Source organism: Ambystoma mexicanum, chromosome 4p (assembly GCF_040938575.1).
Source record: "Ambystoma mexicanum isolate Mex_15411 chromosome 4p, UKY_AmexF1_1, whole genome shotgun sequence".
Lineage (NCBI taxonomy): Eukaryota > Metazoa > Chordata > Amphibia > Caudata > Ambystomatidae > Ambystoma > Ambystoma mexicanum.
In genome coordinates this window covers 300,230,217-300,249,399 of record NC_090927.1, presented here as the reverse complement: position 1 = coordinate 300,249,399, position 19,183 = coordinate 300,230,217, and the positions used below count along the sequence as shown (strand labels likewise).

At 48.5% G+C, this 19,183-nt stretch overlaps 1 protein-coding gene across 6 annotated transcripts in view; it reads right to left on the bottom strand.

Moving 5' to 3' along the window:
* ITSN2 (intersectin 2) overlaps positions 1–10,991 on the bottom strand; it is a 2,589,317-nt gene extending 2,578,326 nt beyond the window's left edge. For 5 of the 6 annotated variants that reach the window (XM_069605851.1, XM_069605856.1, XM_069605854.1 and 2 more), the window contains exon 1: positions 10,858–10,991. The gene's annotated coding sequence lies outside the window, so the exon portion shown is untranslated. The remainder of the gene's footprint in view (positions 1–10,857) is intronic. The other variant, XM_069605855.1, reaches the window with a different exon arrangement.
* Between the last annotated feature and the right edge of the window lie 8,192 nt (positions 10,992–19,183).

Genomic DNA, 19,183 nt, shown 5'->3' with positions numbered 1-19,183 from the left:
ACTGTGGCACCCGCGGTGTCACGGTCTAAGACATTGGGACTTGAATATAGTACAGGCTATACATATATGCATGATCCGTGAACATGCGCAACCTAGATAATAGCGAAGGAGCCTTACGGAACCAACCCGCATACCCCCATAACAAGTAGATTAGTTAGGTCACCGGTAGTCTGGTAGTCTGGTGACACCCTGCCGGGTTCCTGACCTCAGCATTCCGAGGCAGGACCAAACGCGGGGGAGCCTGAGATCCATGGATGGAGCTGGGCACTTGTTGGGGCTGGGTAGGGTGGGGGGAGGGAAGGGGTTGTGTGCAGTGGTTTATAGTTGTGCAGTGGGGGGGTTAATTGTGGAGTTATTGTTGGAAGTGGGAGGGGAACGAGCCCAATTTTGTGTCAAACCAGGCGGGCGGGGGAAACAGGGAGGGGAGGCGGGACAACGTACAGATGGCGTCGGGTAGCCTCAGAGTTGTGACCTGGAACCTAAGGGGCCTCAACAGCTATCTGAAGAGATATAAAGTAATGATGTATCTGAGAAGGCTGAAGATTGATATAGCATTATTACAGGAAACCCACCTTACTAGGAAGAAGCTGGAGGCGGTCAAGAGAAAGTGGAGAGGGATTACCATGGGAGCCACATACTCAGTTTACGCGAGGGGGGGTCATCACATGGGTGGCACCGCATGTACCATTTCAGCCGCTTCAGACCACAACAGACCCAGAAGGCAGGATGACAGTGGTGCGGGGGATGCTGGAAAACAGGGAAGTGAGCATCATAAACTTGTACGCCCCTAACCAAGATGCAGCGGCCTACTTCAGGACCCTATTTGGCAAAATTGACCCCCTATTGGGTGGCGCGATCATATGGGGAGGGGACTTTTACATTAAATCCCAAAATGGACAGATCAGATGGCAAACCAGATAGACCCACTCCGGCCGCAAAGGCATTACATGCCCTGCTGTGAGAATATGGGCTTGAAGATATTTGGAGACAGCTACACCCGGCATAATCTTCGGAACTAGTAGGAGAAATGATGGGTGCGGAATACAAGGCCAGAGTGCTCTCGGACCACTCTCCCTTGGTACTGGAGTGGCGACACCAACCCCTAGAGCGAGAATCCCGACATGGAAGCTCAGAGCGGAGGTCTTGCAGGAGTCGGGATTCCGGGAGGACTTGAAGGAGGCGATCATCGAGTATTTCGACACTAACATGGGAAGTGTACAATCGGTGGGAACTTTATGGGAGGCATTCAAAGTAGTAGTACGGGGCGCAGCCATATCCAAATCCAGGAGTTACAGGAAACAGAGAAGGAATTAGAAGGCTTAATGTGTAAGGGGGGGCACCTCATGGGAGGACGGGGAAAGGATGAAGCTGCTGCAACAAGCCAGCAGCGAGTACTGGGATAGATTATGCAAGCTGAGTTATAAGAAATACGTGGAAAGGCAACATGCGGGAAGAGACAAGCCGGGCAGGTTGGTGGCCTGGTTATATAAAAGTGAAACACCACGACCAGTGATCAGGGAAATCAGAGGGGATGAAGGCCAGATCTTGGATACCCAAAATGGAGTAAATGAAGGGTTCCTTAGATATTACAGACGTCTTTATGGAGACGCAGGGGAAGAGATAGATCAAGAGATACAGGAAACACTAGAAGATATAGGCTTGCCCAAATTAGACGCTCAGGAGCGGGAGGACCTGGACGTCCCAATCACATTACAAGAATTGGAGATAGTGGTCCAGCACCTGCCCACATGTAAAGCCCCAGGGTCGGATGGTCTCCCTAGCGAATTCTATAAAACATACAAACAAGAGGTGCTCCCCCCGTTGCTGGCCACGCTTAATGAGGCGTTTGAGTACGGTGCCAGAGTCCCTACGGGAGGCCGTGGTCATCCCGCTCGTAAAACCGGGTAAGCCAAGCAGAGACTGTGGGTCATATAGACCCCTATCGATGCTTAATCAAGACAGCAAAATCCTCAAAGCAGCGCTGGCTAACAGGCTCAAGCGAGTCATTGGTAAATTGATACACCCCGATCAAACAGGCTATGTTCCCGGTAGGAATCCTTTACAATAATTTTCAAGAATAGGGTAACCAAACCCACCATCCTGTATGCTACGGACCATGACATATTGTGGTATTTTTGGTTTCTTACCTACCCCCCATAGAAATTCCTGGAACACTTTTTCTATACGTCCTAGAATTTCTTTTGTAAACCTTAAAAGGGAGAGACTGAAAGATATATAGGACTTTTGGTAGGAGCACCATCTTGATCGCATTCATTTTCACCCAAATGCTCAATAAAAGTCTTCCCCACTTACGAATATCTCTATGAAGAATTTCTATTACTTTATCCACATTATATTCAACCAGTCTCTTCATATCTCTTACAAGATATATCCCCAAGTATTTCACATTTCCATCCACCAATTGCAGTTCCAATTCATCAACTGATTGTGTCTCTAACAGAAAATACTGCCATTTTCACCCAGTTAATTTTGTAACCCGAAAGCAAACCCACCTCCTCAATCAGGTTTTTCAAAATAGAACACCCTTCCTTTGGATTACCAAGAATGATAGTAAGATCATCTGCATAGGCCAGTACTTTAATTTCTACCTCCCCAACCTTAAACCCGTAAGGATCAGACTTTCAAATATAAATCAAGAAGGGCTCCAATGCCAAATTAAAGAGGTAAGGTGATAATGGACACCCCTGTCGTTTGCCTCTGAATAGCTTAAAAGAAGCTGATAAATCCTCATTCACCCAAACCCTGGCACTGATAACCAATTGTAACGCTCCAACAGCATTAATAAAAAGAGGTCTAATACCCATCTTCACCAATGTGTAATTTAGAAAAGTCCAATTTACCCTGTCAAAAGCCTTCTCAGCATCTAAAAAAATTTGTAACAGGTCTTCAACTTCTGATTTTGACAAATTCAATACATCCAGAAGCGTTCTGATATCATCATAATCATAACGTTGTTTCATAAATCCTACATGCATTCTATCAATTAGGTCTTCTATGTATTTATCCAATCTGTTGGCCGGTGTCTTTGTAAAAATCTTCACATCCACATTGAGCAAAGATATAGGAGAGGAATGACAACACTTATGCATCTCGTCCTGACTTGGGGATCACTGTGACAATAGCCTCCCTCATCGAAGGACAAATAATACCTTCTACTAGAAAACGATTATAAAGATCACACAATTCTGGTGCTAACTGAACCTGAAATGATTGATAAAATTCAACTGGCTTCTGTCTAAACCCGGGGATTTTCCAACTCTTAATTAATAGCTTGTAAAACTTTCGCAACAGAAATTGGGGTGTCTAGAAAAACTCTACTATCATCAGAAAGGCTAGGAACATAAATCTTACCAAAGAAATCAGCTAGTTCATTTTCTAGTGGGATACGGTCTTCAGTATATAGGTTAGCATAAAAAGAGCGGAAAAATTCACTTATCTCCTTCTTTTTGACCGCCACACCAGCCAGACCATTATCAATTTTTTGAATAAAAGACCTTTCTAAGAAACCCCTCAACTTATTTGTCAGTAACCTACCTCTGCAGTCCCCTTCCTCCCAATATCGTTGTTTCAAGTAAAATACACCACTATCAACCTGAACATCAACTTCACATCTCAATAATTCTCTTACTTTGTCTAACTTAATACGATCCCCTTTGGCTCTGGTCCGAGCATACGCTTTTTGCAAGTCCCCTAACTTCAATTCAAGTTCCCGCAATTTAATTCTCCCCCTTTTCCTTGCTCTAGCAGTCCAATTAATTAATTAATTCTCCCCGAATCGAGGCTTTAAAAGTGTCCCATACGATTAGACTGTCAGATGATCCTTGGTTCTCGTTAAAGTAGTTCACTACAAAATTACATAGAGCCTTCGAAGCATTTTCCTACTTCAGGATGAATGGTTTAAGTCTCCACCTATAGAAACTTTGCCTACTCAAACCAAAATGTTCTTTAATCTCTACGAATGAGTGATCCGAGAGATGCCGCTCACGAATATTTGCCTCAGTGACTGTTTCCACAAGCTTATCAGGGACAAGAACATAGTCTATTATGGAAAAAGAATCACGAACTGGAGAGTAAAATGAGAAATCTTTCACTCCCTGATGTCAATTTCACCAGATAACAACCAAATCAAATATATCCATGAATTCTCGAAATTCTTTACTCGATTTTTGTCCAGTAAAAGAGCATGTTGAAAACCTATCCATCTTGTAATCTAAAATGCAATTAAAATCCCCACCTAAGATCACCAATTCGCCTCCCATAAGCTTCCTCCTACAACACATGGACCATATATAGTACCTAGGGTGATAAGTTTGCCTTTGTGCTTCAAGTCGGCCAGAATGATACATCCCTCTTCATCCATAGTAACCTTATCCACACAAACCCCCAACCCTCTTTGAAATAAAATTCCTACACCTCTTGATTGTGACGAACAACAACAATTTGGTGACATTTTTGGGAATTCTGAACTAGTAAGGAGGTTCCCTGTGCCTTTTGCAAAATGTGTTTCCTGCAAAAAAGCACATCAATTCTTTCACTCCAGAGCTTGGACAATACTTTCTTACTCTTTATTGGGCAATTCAAACCTTTCACGTTCCACGTACTTAACGATAACAATGCCATTGTATACTACATTTCCAAGTATTTAAATTTCCATGCAATGATAATAGAATTGTTCTCACCTAGTATTTGCAGTAATAAGCAGACTAGTGTAGGAACTTGACATTTCTAACAATAAAAGTAGATATGTTAAACCATTGGTATTATATAAATCTAGAGTGTAAAGTATCCTCTTCTCCCTTACAAAGACAATACACAAAAGTTTCAATTGAAAGGAGTCGAACAGAAGTCAGGCTCAACTAAAGTTCTATTCTGTACATTACTAAAGTTATTCCTAACCATACCCCCAGTAACCTATGCCCTCATTATTAGAATTTCATTCTATCCTTCCCATTTTCCATGATAAGTTATAAAGCTTGTTTAGAACCAGTATATAACCTCGAACAACTAGTAATCAGTCTGATTCATGGAATTATGCACATCCATTTCAGCGAACAGAACTGTACAACAAGGACTCACCACAATTAGGGTTCCACCCCACACCTTCATTTCTACCACTGCTAATACCAAATCTGGAGGCCCAGTAGGAAGAAAGGGTTTGACTGATGTCAGCAGATCTGTACATGCTAATCTGCCCCATACAAATCACGAGAGTTTCTGTAATACTACTTTCCCGTGCATTCTGGGGTACATAGCCCTTAAGTTATGATGGGAATGTTAAACCTACGCGTCCAAGACAATTGGAGGGGTATCTTTGAATAACATGGGGTATATTGACATGTATACTGGACAGATCAAGGACAACAAGTGGCTTGCATGAAAAACATACGGAAAATAAGAATATAAAGTCTCAATTATAGCTGACCCATTTCAACACACACCAGTCCTAAGGCAATAATATCCATATTCAATCCCCTTTGCTAAAAAAAAAAGTTTATTTTAGGTTTAGTTTAGTAGCAACATGCAACACATGACCCCAGACAGGGCTGCGGGTATCAGAATATGAGGTGCAAGCCTAACAATGCATCCAAAAGATTTGCAAATTGTCAAAGCAGAAATTAAATAAAATATTTTACAGGATGAGCCATCAAGAAGAACCCTACATTTGTAAATGTTAAATCAGCCCATAGCAACAGGCATTTTTCCAAAGAAGCAATAGCAAATGTGTTCAACTCTTTGTCTGACACAAAATATAGAGTCAAGTACCAGGTATGCGCGGATGATTGTTACGTGCACCCGCGTTCAACAGCAATGCAATGACAAGATTGAGAAGCGTGAGGGAGGTTGAGTTTCAAACACACTCCCTCGCTATACTGCCAACTTTGGCTTTTTCTTGAATGGCCTTGGGCCCGTGCAAGCCATTATTTAAAAGAATATGACTCTTTATCTGTGTCCTCTCACCAAGGGAGATCGAGGTTCCTATTGTGGCCTCCAACAATTCGACATCTGTGATAGCCTCAGCGTTAACGGTTTCCTCACTTGTTTCCACCCCTTTATTTGCTAGTTGGTTGAAAATGGGAGTATTTTTAGAGAAGGATGGGATTTTACCACCCCCTCCCCAGATTCTTTAACGAAATAGGTCTTCTACTCCTTTTACCTTCCAATTTCCAGCGGACAGCTGTTTTCCTTCCAATGTCATGTGAGCAGCCGATAGGTTGCCATACATTTATTGTTGCAATGTCTTTTAAGTTAACCCCGTCCAGGTCACCCATGGCCTCCTACACCCCGATAGGATGTCCTGGCTGCTGTTCTTGGGCTTTGGATTGTGAAGCTTCAGAACTTTGATCGTCTAAGCGGATGGGCTCTATCAGAATTTTGGGGGGGTATTTCCATTTCCCCATGCCGATACACAACAGCTTTCAGAGTTTCTTTTTTGCTGTGAAAGCAAAAGGGGTAGTTAATAAAGATGCAGTCTGTGAAAATTGGAAATTTGGCAGGTTTTGTACCAATATAACCTCCCCATCGCCGTCGTGCATGTTCCATATTTAAATCTACGTTTAAGAGTGCTTTTGCATTTTTGCTCGTCATCGCTTCCTTAACCCTGGTTAGATACGCTACTGTATCTTCTCTTCCCTGCAATACTTTAACTGCAGGGGTTGCGGGGAAGCAGGGTTGGTGGGGCAGCCGGTGGAGTAGTCATTGCTTAAGTCAGCAGGGAAATCTTACCCGTTGGTACAGATTCCTCCGTCACAACACACTGGTTTGATGGCAAACAAGTACTTCCCAACGTTCGGGTCCGGTCATGCTGCTCCGCGTTGTCCCGGCTAGTGGTGTGGGCAATACTTTTCATAACACCTGACTGTGTCCATAAGCAGTTTAATGAGGCACCAGCACAGAAGTGTTCAAAGCTTCACAGCCATAGTTTATTCGGTTAAGCGGGGACTCAGACGATCAGCAACTGCTTTGTCCATGCCTCTGAAGTTATTATGAGAACAAACAGCATTTATACATTTGGTGCTACACAGCTTCTTTACGGGCCATTAAAATCACAGGCTAAATGCGACACAGAACCAGGGTCAATTTACGCAGCTGTCGCCTGACTATTTCCACTCCTGGAACCTGTTCAAAGAATACTTGAATGTGCAAACCAAAAAGGGCTTTCTGTTTCCTGCAAGTCAAGCCCTCTTTAACCGTATGCACAGAACAGCTGATTAGAGAGCTATGTTGACTCATTTTACAAGTGCCTTCATACTTTTCCCCAGTGGTTCTCTTCACCATCGCTGAGCGGCCGCTGACGGTCGAATGGCGAGTGACTAGACTCACAGCAGGACTCCATGCAGGCGCTCTCCACTGTCAAATAGTTGATATAGTTTTCCTTTAAGCAGCAGTATTACTCAACACCAGCACCTAGTAAGCAGTATTTAGGCCCTGATGCAATAAGGAAACTGCAACCATCAAAGTCATATATGACACTGTTTGACCCAGCCGACCACTTTACACTTGCAAACCTACTTGCAGATAGAATGGGGCTCAAGGGCACAGTCTCCAACTGGTTCACCTCACATCTCTTAAGATACAAACAGTCCATATGGGTAACCACCACCCACAATTATCAAACTCTCCCCGGCGATCTTCAATTTCTATATGAAACCATTTGGGATGCTTCTCAAAGACCCTATCTTTCACTTGGCCAATAAACTGACGATACTCTGCTATACATTAAAGTGATTGTACTCAAGACATGTCACAGTTCCAAAAATGCCTCACCTCCATCCCAGCTTTGATGACAAGCACCTATCAGAAACACAATCACATCAAAACGGAATTCGCCCGGCTAGGCCATGCATCTGAACAGGAGGCAATCCAAGGGTGGCTGAATTACATGCACCTTGATGGATTTACATCTCAGTTGGCCCTATGTGCCAAATCACTCAAGTTCATTGACAACAATCTTTCCTTTCGGTAACATAAGAAAAAACCCAAACCGCTTGGTATCAACTAGCCCTCCTTTGGAAGATAAAAGCTTGAGGATTTCAGAACCATAGTTCAAACCCTGGTAATCTAACACTTCAATGTAGGGAACACCCTCCTCACTGGCGCCTCGGCCACACATCTGCCCCCTACCCCCCACATTAAGCCTTTTCAAGGCTGATGCATACATTTGACCTCTTCTCCACCAGACAGAGAACTATACTGGTTAACAAATACGAACTAGGGTACTCTTCAAAACTGCCTGCATCACACACATAAGGTACCTACTGCCCAAACACCAGCCTGCCTAGCCCCAAAACCTGTGGCCTCAGGTAGGTCACACTTTATGAGCCAGACCCTCAAGACTAAACTAAACACCTCAGTCGCAATCAGAACCACCCAAACATTCCTGCAGTTCGGGAAAGAACACAAGAGGTCACCCAAGACCTGCTACTCCGACATATACATCAACCATGGAGTAGGGCGATCCAAGCTACTAAAACCTGTAACCTCCCCCTTCCGCTGACTTCCGTTAACGCAAAATTACTTCTATAGTGGTCGCTTCCTACCGTCATTTGCGCTATTAATCCCAAATACAAAAAGTATGAGCATATAAATCACATTAAGCAAATTAAAGTTGATCAAATGTATGGGCTGGTTCAAGCTGCCACATATGACGTGAGGCAACTGTGCTAGTGTCATTCTCTTCTTGTCTTACCGCCATTAAAAACTGGATGTCATCTCACTATTTTTCTCTCAGCACTGATAAAACTGAAGTATTATTGTTTCCCTCTAACACACTTCCTTCCCCCACACCCCATCCTTCCATTCATTTTCCCCCTTCTAACCTTCCTATTTCCACCCATGATCATGCATTTACTTCGACCCTTCCCTCTCTTTTTCACATCATATCTCCCTTACTTCTCGTGCATGTCACTACCACCTCTTTAACATCCTTAAAGTCTGTTCCTCTCTCACCTTTCATGCTACCAAACTTTTAATCTCCTCCCTCATCTTCTCTCACCTTTTCTATTGTTCTTCCATCTTCTTTGGTCTCCCTGCCTCTCACCTTAACCCCCTCAAATCCATCTACCACTCTGCTATCTGCACCCTCTGCCTTCTCTCTCCCCTGGACTCCCTCTCTAACTCACTTTCCAACCTAGGCTGTCTTCCTTTCCACTCCCAATTTAAATTTCACTTCCTTTGTCTTGTCTTTAAATCTCTCCATGACCTTGCCCCTCCATATCTCTCCTCTCTCATTCCACACTCCCTCTCGCTCCGCTGATCTCTTCTTACTTTCTGTTCCCCCACCCCCTTGTGCCTCTTCTCGTTTCCGCTCCTTTCAGCTCATTGCCCCTTTACACTGAACTCCCTGCCTCTTTCTATCCACTCCAACCCCACCTATTCATTCTGTTCTTCCTTGAAATCACTCCTTCATTCCCCCTTGACACCCTATTCTATCTCTCCCTTTATTTATTTCTCTCTCTCTCTCTCCCTCTAGTACCCCATCTCAGCTCTATTCACTTTCCCCCTTCCTTCCTGTGACCTCTCTTCCTACTATGTTATTTACTCCCTAATCTCTCCCTCATCCTTCCTTCCCCATCCCCCACCCTTCTCCTTCGCAAATTATTCTACACACTTTTTTTTGGTCTAATTGATGTATATTGTTTGCTTCTACTGTTCTATGTTTTGTGTAATCTTGTTGTTAAAGCGCCTTGGATTAAGGCACTATATAAATCCAATAAATACAAATACAAAATTCAGGGGATTTTGCTTTTTTCAGTGACCTACTGCATAAAGACATCAGTATGACGCCGATCATACTTCAAACTGTGCATTAACTACAGAAAAGTTAAGGTGTATCCTTCAGAATATGATCTAAGCAGCATCAATTAGCAAAAGCCATTAGCATGGATGTGACAAACACAACCTCTGAGGTAATAGATGTCGGTGCTTCTGTGTGTCAAAGCACCACCACATCCAGTCTACGGAAGCCATCAGTTAAGCATCAACATGGTCAGACGTCAGCAGCTCCTCCAAAGATGCCCCTATTGGGAAAGGGGCCGCACTATGGATATTGACTATGGACATGTCGCTGTTGCACAGAACACCTCCTGCCAAGCATGCCTCATATTAGGACATACTCCATCTGTCAGATAAGGGCTTAGATATAAATGAAATCGCTTTCATAACAGTAATAATATTCTCAACATCACTGCTAGAAAGAATATATTTTGTGCAGTGTGTTTTATATTTGTGATATGTTGAATACTTTTATGAAGAAATGTCTTCGAATTAAATATCTTTATTTGATGTTGGGTATCAAAACTCAAAAATAGCAGTTTTTCTCCTTTTGCAGCCTGGTACTTGTAGCTTAGTCTAGATAAAGGGCTCCATGCCCAATAAGGCATAGCCAATAAGGACCAAATGAGAAATTTCCACAGGACATGAGACAACTTTAGAACTCTTCCAGACACACGCTTGATTGACTCAAGAAAAGAAAAAAAGTCTACCCAGTGATAGTGGATCTACAACAATTTACATACAGAGTTATGTGCACAACTTGGAGAAACATTACATTTCGATTTGGCAAGGGTGTCACACAAGGAACTTAACTGCACACTGCGGAAGGAGCTGTATAGGGATGGTGATGAATATAAACTAAGCAGCAGAAGTCATACTGTGTAGGAGGTCACTGGAGAGTGCACTGATGGGGAGAATACAGAGTGGTTGTGCAGGAGTATAAGGGGAGTTCACTGTGCTGAGATCTACTCTGCAGGTGGGTGCAATAGTAACCAATCTCAAGACACCTCGACTTAAGATATACTTTCCTCTACCGATGCGAACGGACACAGTTGTTGCACTTACCCCATACTCCACGGGCCGCCGCCGCTTCCGTTCACTGTCACCTGTCTCTTACTGGCTCTCGGACTCCCCCCCTTCTACAGAGAGCCGTGCAGGACAAACCAGTATGGGTGCATGCACAGCTGTCAAGCATGTGACGTAACGTACTACCCACTCCCGAAACCATTATGCCCACGGCATAAAGATAAAAAAAGGACAACAATGACGTCCCGCACGCTTGCTTGCAAACAACACAGAATAATGCAGCAGCCATTTTAGATGCTAAAGAAATGATTAGTAGGTGCCTTATTGCCTTCACCAGTTGAATGTGTATGGTGTATTTTTTACTATTACTACGTCTTTTTATTTTCACTGTTACCCCCATGCAGGCATTGTATAACAAAATCTTCATTTCTAATGATTTATACTGAAAAAGATTATTTTAGTATAATACAAGTATTCTAAATGTTTTCTCATATAGTGGCTCATTTGAAATACAAAACAGCCAGTTTGAAAACAATTGCTTACTTTGTTCCACACCCAGTGTTTTAGTGCATAATGATTGTGTAATTTTCAAAATGGCCATCGCATGAGGACTGCTTGGCCTGTGGCCTAGCATGTTTACTCACGAATTAAACTGCTAGTTCCCATCCGAGAAACGGACCACAGCAATGGCCCGCCCACTCTTCCTCATGTGACCTCTTATGTAATCCGTGTGATTTCCGTAGCAATGCAACGGCTCCGGAGCAATTTCATTTAGTGGGGCGGAGCTGGAATCACGAAGCGTGAAGGTTCTGGCTGCCGGTGAAACTGCACGTGCCTTGCAGCGGATGGGGTGGGCATTTTTTTTGGATATATCGGTCTACGAAACGCTCCAGCGTCCGACTTTGTTTTGTCTGAGCGGGATCGGCTCAGGCTGCAGGAACAGCAGCGCCAGCAATCCGTGTGCTCTTGTCTGCAACTACAATTAGCATTTTCTTCCGTGAACGATCCTGCAAGTCACCAGATTTAGACGGGGGAGCTGAAAATTACATTTACTTTAAAAAATCATGTTCAGCTATTCAACATGACGGGTATGGAGGGCTAAGAAAAGGAACAAGGAGACAGTGGATGGTGATTAACTGAGGGGGCTAATAGAGAAATGTAATGTTTTATGAGGGTGTGTTTAGGATGGGTGGTTTTAGAGCGGGTCGGCTGGGGCTATCTGTGTGTGATTCAGAATCGGCACACAGGCATCTGTTGCAAGGGGGAAGGGGGCATTATGGTATTGGTCTAGACTAGAGGGAGGGATGTGGCATCTTGACAGGGTCTGAATGGTTAGATAGGGGCACATTGGTGTGGGTCTGGAGGAAGGGATAGGAACATAGTGATGTGGGTCTTGGGGAGGGATACGGACAGTGGTGTGGGTTTGGGGGAGGGTTAGGGTACATTGGTGTGGGTCTGGGGGAGGGATGGGGGACATGGGTGTGGGTCTGGAGAGAGAGATGGGGCACAGTGGGTCTGGAGGGTGGCATGGGTCATCTAGGTGTGGGTTGGGAGTGGGATAGGGCATCTTAGTGTGGCTCTGGAGGGAGGCAGTGGGGGCACATCGGTCTGTGTTCGATGGGAGACCGATGTTAGGGATGGGGCACATTTGTGTGGGGATGGGGCACATGAGTGTTTTCGGAGGGAGAGATGGGACACAGTGGGTCTGGAGGGTGGCATAGGTCATCTAGGTGTGGGTTGGGAGGGTGGGATGGGGCATCTTGGTGGGGCGGGGGCACATTGGTTGGGTTTGATTGTAAGGATAGGGCACATTGGTGTGGGTCTGGAGAGGGTGGGGGCACATTGATGTGGGTCTGGGGGGAGATATGGGGCACATGGGGGAGTTTCCGGAGGGTGAGGTGGGGTACAGTGGGTCTGGAGGGTGGCATGGATCATCTGGGTGTGGGTTGGGAGGGTGGGAAGGGGTATCTTGGTGTGGCTCTGCAGGGAGGGGATGGGGCACATTGGTGTGGGTTTAATGGGAGGGATGTTGCACATTGGTGTGTTTCTGGAGGGAGAGATGGGGCACAGTGGGTCTGGAGGGTGACATGGGTTATCTAGGTGTGGGGTGGGACATCTTGGTGTGGCTCTGGAAGGAGGGGGTGGGGACACATTTGTGTGGGTTTGGAGGGAGGTGGTGGGGGCATATTGGTGTGGGTCTAGGGGGAGGGATGGGGCACATGGGTGTGTTTCCTGAGGGAGAGATGGGGCACAGTGGGTCTGGAGGGTGACATGAGTCATCTAAGTGTGGGGTGGGGCATCTTGGTGTGGCTCTGGAAGGAGGGGGTTGGTGGGAGGTGGTGGGGGCATATTGGTGTGGGTCTGGGGGGAGGGATGGGGCACATGGGTGTGTTTCCTGAGGGAGAGATGGGGCACAGTTGGTCTGGAGGGTGACATGGGTCATCTAGGTGTAAGGTGGGGCATCTTGGTGTGGCTCTGGAAGGAGGGGGTGGGGGCACATTGGTGTGGGCTTGGAGGGAGGGGGTAGGGGCATATTGGTGTGTATCTGGGGGAGGGCTGGGGCACATGGATGTGTTTCCGGAGGGTGAGATGGGGCACAGTGGGTCTGGAGGGTGGCACGGGTCATCTAGGTATGGGTTGGGAGGGTGGGAAGGGGAATCTTGGTGTGGCTCTGCAGGGAGGGGCTGGGGCACATTGGTGTGGGTTTGATGGGAGGGATGGTGCACATTGGTGTGGGTCTGGAGCAGGGATGGGGCACATGGGTGTGTTTCTGGAGGGAGAGATGGGCCAGAGGGTCTGGAGGGTAGCATTGGTCAACTAGGTGTGGGTTGGGAGGGTAGGATGGGGCATCTTGGTGTGTCTCTGGAGGGAGGGAGTGGGGAACATTGGTGTGGGTCTGGAGGGAGGGATGGGAACATAGTGGTTTGGGTCTGGGGGAGAGATGGGGCGCATTGGTGTGCCTCCTGAGGGAGGGTTGGGGCACATTGGTGTGGGTCTGGTGACAGGGATGGGGCCCATTGGTGTGGGTCTGGAGGGAGGGTTTTGGTACAATGGTGTGAGTCTGGGGACAGGAAGACTTGGGGCACAGTGTTGCAGGTCTGGGGACGGGGAGGGTTCGGGCGCAGTGTTGCGGGTCGGGAGGGATGGGGACACAGGGTTGTGGGTCTGGAGGGATGGTTAAGGTACAATGGTGCGAGTCTCGGGAGAGGGCGGGTTGTGGTAAAATGGTGCAAGTCTGGAGGGAGGGTTGGGGCACAGTGGTGTGGGTCTGGAGGGAGGGTTGGGGACACTGGTGTGGGTCTGGAGGGATGGTTGAGGTACAATGGTGCAAGTCTCGGGAGAGGGCGGGTTGTGGTAAAATGGTGCAAGTCTGGAGCGAGGGTTGGGGCACAGTGATGCGGGCCTAGGGACAGGGAGGGTTGGGGCACATTGGTGGGTCTGGAGGGAGGGATAGGGACATAGTGGTGTGGGTCTGGATGGAAGGTTGGGAACACATTGGTGTGGGTCTGGAGGAAGGGTTGGGGACACTGGTGTGGGTCTGGAGGGAGGGTTGGGGGCACAGTCATGTGGTTCTGGAGGGAGATATGGGGACATTGGGTGTGAAGGGAGGCATAGGACACATTGGTGTGGGTCTACAGGGAGGGATGGGTGCATCTTGCTGTGTGGCGGGAGGTTGAGGCATCAGTGTATGGGTCTTGAAGGGATTGGGCATCTTGGTGGAGTCTGGATCGGAAGGGGGCATTGTTGATCTGGAATGGAGGGACAGGGCATATGGTGGGGGCATGTCGGGGAATGATGGAGCATGTGGGTCTGAGTGAGGGCTGGAGCACTCTGTTGGGAAGGAAGGGGGGCCTCTGGGTGTGAATGGAGGGATGGGGTATGTATGTCTAGATTGAAGGATGTTGGTTTATGGGAGGGGTGGGAGCATGTTTATGTCGAAGGGATGGGGTAATCGGGTGTGGGTATAGAGATGGTAGATGGCGCCATCTGAGGGAGTCTGGATGTAGAGGTGAAGCATATGGGTGTGGCTCTGAGAGGTGGAGCTTCTTGGTGTAGTTATGGAGGGACGGATGTTGGTGTCTGTGGGTTTGTAGGAAGGGATGTGAGTCGGGAGGGAGGTGACATTTGAATCTTGAACATGTGTTTGGAAGGAGAAATGGGGCATTTGAGTGTCAATTGGGACATGTAGGGCTGGGGTATCTGCTTGTGAGTGGGGGTATGAAGGATCATTAACAGCGTAGCAGCCGAAGGGAGAGCCGCGGCCCGACCTCGGTTGCATCCCAGACGTGCACTCCCACAGCCCGCAGCACCTCTCGCAGAGAGGTCCGGGGTGCGTGAGCAACCGGGGAGTGGGGATTCCCTTCCACCGTAGGGGGGGGGGAGTCTGCAGCCCAGCAGATGGATGGGGACGCCTGGCAGCGTTGGGTTACCCTGCTGGGGATGTCCCTAACCATGCACCGGAAAGGAAGCCCCATGCGGCCCCCTCTCGTCACCGAGCATGCCACTGCGCTGGCGGGGGGGGGTGTGCACTCCTCTTTCTGACCCGCCAGTGGGTGGGCATTGCTTGGCGCTCCCTGGTCAGCAGGGAAGCCCCGAGTGGGGGGGAGCCGAGGAAAACCTGACTTCTCTCGAAGGGCGCTTTCCCGGGCAGACGGGCCCAGCATGCCAGGCGCGAGCCCTGCGCCATGGCTCAGCAGGCTTACACGACGGGCATCGAGGTTCCAGCCGCCCACATCTGTGGGCGAACGATGGCCAGGTCTGCTGGCGCAGTGACCCCCCCCGACACCCACCCTCAGGCTGGGTAGGCTGGTGGCAGAGCGACCTGCCTCCATCCCCCTAGGAAGCTCTGTGCTGCTGCAGTGGCGGGCAGGCTTCCCTGGCTGAGCGCCTGGATTATTTATTTATTTTTTAAAACCACAGTGGTTTCGGCCGAGCTAGACAGGGCGCTGGGCTGTCTCGCCACAGGCAGCACTGCCTCTCCTGCACCTGGCCATGGTGTGTGGGGCTGTCTGTGGTTTCCAGCGGCTGCCGGCGCAGGCTGGCCATGGCGCGTGGGCCTTGCAACCATGTGGGCTTCGGCCGCAGGTTGGAACAGCGCACACTTTACTTCGCCAGAGGCACAAGGTTGATTGATTGATTGATTTATTTATTTATAGAGCGCCTTACACCAAGGCACTGTACAATGGAACAACAAACTAGAGTAACAACAACAAATAACATTGGGAGCAAAACATTACATCTTGAATCATTCAACAAAACAGTGCAAAGAGCAATTAACTGAGGGGGTGGAGTGGGAATAGGAGTGGTGAGGGGGGCAGGAGAAGGATTGGACAAGTGTAAATGGAAGGGAGAGAGAGTAATAGGAGAGGGGAGAGAGGAATTAGATGAGGGAAAAAGGGGGGGGAAGTAGAGAGGGCAGGGGGGCTTTCAAGGTGGAGAATGGAGGAGGAGGGATTTAAGGGACGTGCGAAATGAGGTGAGGGTCGTGGAAGAGCGGATTGAGAAGGGGAGTGAGTTCCAGTGCAGAGGAGCAAGGAGTTGGAAGGAGCGGAACCGGGAGGAAGCGCAGGGGGAAGGAGGTACAGTGAGAAGGAAATGGTCAGCGGAACGAAGAGAGCGAGAGGGGGACTAAAAGGAGAGAAGGGAGGAGAGATAAGGAGGAGCAAGACCATGGAGGGATTTGAAAACAAGGCAGAGAAAGCAGAATTTTAGCTGTAAGTGGAAAGGTAGCAAGCGAAGGTGAGAGAGCGAGGAGGAGATGGAGTCACGGGAGGTAAGGAGACAAAGGGTACGAACAGCAGAGTGGTATATGGATTTAAGACGGGCAAGCTGAGATGCGGAAAGTCCGACGATTAGAGTGGAGTAGTAGAAGAGGCGGGAAAAGATGAGGGAGGAAATTAGGAGTTTGGTGGCGTGGAATGTGAGGGAGGGACGGATTTTGCGAATATTGTAGAGGTGCTATCGGCAGGAGTGTGAGGTGAGTGAAATGTGTTGTGAGAAGGTAAGAGAGAAGTCAAATAGAACACCTAGATTACGAGCATGGGTGGAGATAGGGAGAAAAGTGGATGAAAGGGGGAGGAGAGGGAGGGTGAAGCGTATTTGAGGGGAAGAAAAGGACTTCGGTTTTATCGGTGTTGAGAGAGAAAGCGGGAGGACATCCAGTTCTCTAGAAGACGAAAGGGAAGAGAGAGCATCGTCAGCAGAGAGTAATGCAAAGTCTTGGTGATATGGAAGAGAAGAGCAAGTGTCCTAGAAGAGGGTAGCGTCAAAGTCACGCAGGTCACGACGTGAGTAGATTGGAGGGGAGGGATTAGTATTAGTGGAGGGTGAGAGAGGAGAAAGGGAGAATGAGAGTAAGGCATGGTCTGAGAGATAAACAGGAAGAGAAGAGACGGGAGGAGGGATAGGAGGAGTTGAAGATGAGGTCAAGAGTGGAACCAGAGGAGTGAGTAGGGGGTGAAGGAAGGTGGGAGAGGAGGTAGGAATCAAGGATGGAGAGGAGGGGAGAAGGAAGATGGATATTAAAGTCGCCAAGTACAATTAGAGGAGAGGGAGGGGGAGAAATGAGGAAACCCCTCTCCCCCACCCCCCATACGGGCATGAGGCCAGCTGCCCTGAGCTTTGTGCTCCCCCCGACTACGGCCTCAGATCAGACGTGGTGACCCGCTGAATATATTACTAAGCGGAGAAAAAAACTAACCAGGATTCCCTCAGTAATGGCCAGTAAAAAGAAGTGAATGGGGATTCGGCGGCAGGCGTGGGAAATGTGTTGTACAGAAGATCGACTCCCCGGCATTGCTCAGGGGGCTCAAGTCCTTCTGATCGAGTCTCACCCTGCGGACGGTGTTAGGCGGGAGCTGCCTCTGGCATGCCGGGATCAGGGTTCTTGGAGTCGGGTTGCTTGGGAATGCTTCCCAAAGCCTCTGGTAAACTCCATCTAAGGCTAAATACGGGCGCGAGACGGATGGTTAACAAGTACCGTAACGGAAAGTTGACACGAACTTTGAAGAGAGAGTTCACAAGGGCGTGAAACCATACAGGGGTAAACTGGTGGGGTCTGTGCAGTCCACCCGCAGGATTCAACACGGTAGGCAGGTCGGTCGCCTGGAACGGTGGATGCCCTTGCGGGGACTGTGGCCCGGGCAGACCTGCCCAAGCAGAGCGCATTTCCTCTGTGGTGGTGCACCGCGACGGGTTGGGAAGGCCCCAGGGGGCAGGTGGCTCTCTGCTCCGGCAGAGAGTGTTACAGCCCCCTGACAGCAGTTTTGCTGTGTCCACTGGGCCGAGGGAGATTAACTGCTGTCATGCCCTTCTCCGGCAACAGTCCTGGCCCCTCTTGGGGGTCGCTGGTGCTGCGATGGGAGACGGGGCTCCTGATGCGACTGTGGTGGACTGCCCTCGGTGTGCCCCAACTACGTTGTGCCGCTGGGTGGGGAGCCCCACAATGGGTGCCAGGGGTCTGAGGAGTCTTAACATGTGCGCAAGTTGGAGGGCCGAATGAAACCCTGTGGTGCAAAGAAGGTGAGGGCCAGCGCATGCCGATTGCAGTGGGATCCTGTCGCGGTGGGCCCACCACCGCCCCGTCTCACCCGCTCTCAGGGAGATGGAGCATGAGCATCTGTGATAGGACCCGAAAGATGGTGATCTAGGCCTGGTGGAGGTCCGTAGTGGTCCTGATGTGTAAATCGGTCGTCCGACCTGAGTATAGGGGTAAAATACTAATCGAACCATCTAGTAGCTGGTTCCCTCCGGAGTTTCCCCTCAGGATAGCTGGCACACGGAAACCACAGTTTTATCTGGTAAAGGGAATGATTAGAGCTCTTGGGGCAAAAATGATTTCAACCTATTCTCAAACTTTAAATTGGTAAGAAGCCTGGCTCGCTGGCGTGGAGCCGGGCATTGAATGCAAGTGCCCAATGGGCAACTTTGTTAAGCAGAACTGGCGCTGCAGGATGAAACGAATGCTGAGTTAAGGCGCTGATGCCGACGCTCATCAGACCCAGAAAAGGTGGTGTTTGATATAGACATCAGGACGGTGTCATGGAAGTCGTAATCCACTAAGGAGGGTTCTCTTTTCTTTGTGAAGGGCAGGGCACCCTGGAACGGGTTCTCCCTGAGAGGGGGCCCGAGTCTTGGAAAGCAGTGCGGTTCCGGCGGCGTGCAGTGAGCTCTCGCTGGTCCTTGAAAATCCAGGGGAGATAGTGTAAATCTCGTGCCGGGCCGTACCCATATCCGCAGCAGGTCTTCACGGTGAATATCCTCTGGCATGTTGGAACAATGTAGGTAAGGGAAGTCGGCAAATCAGATCCGTAACTTCGGGATAAGGATTGGCTCTAAGGGCTGGGTAGTGGCGCTGGGCGTGTGC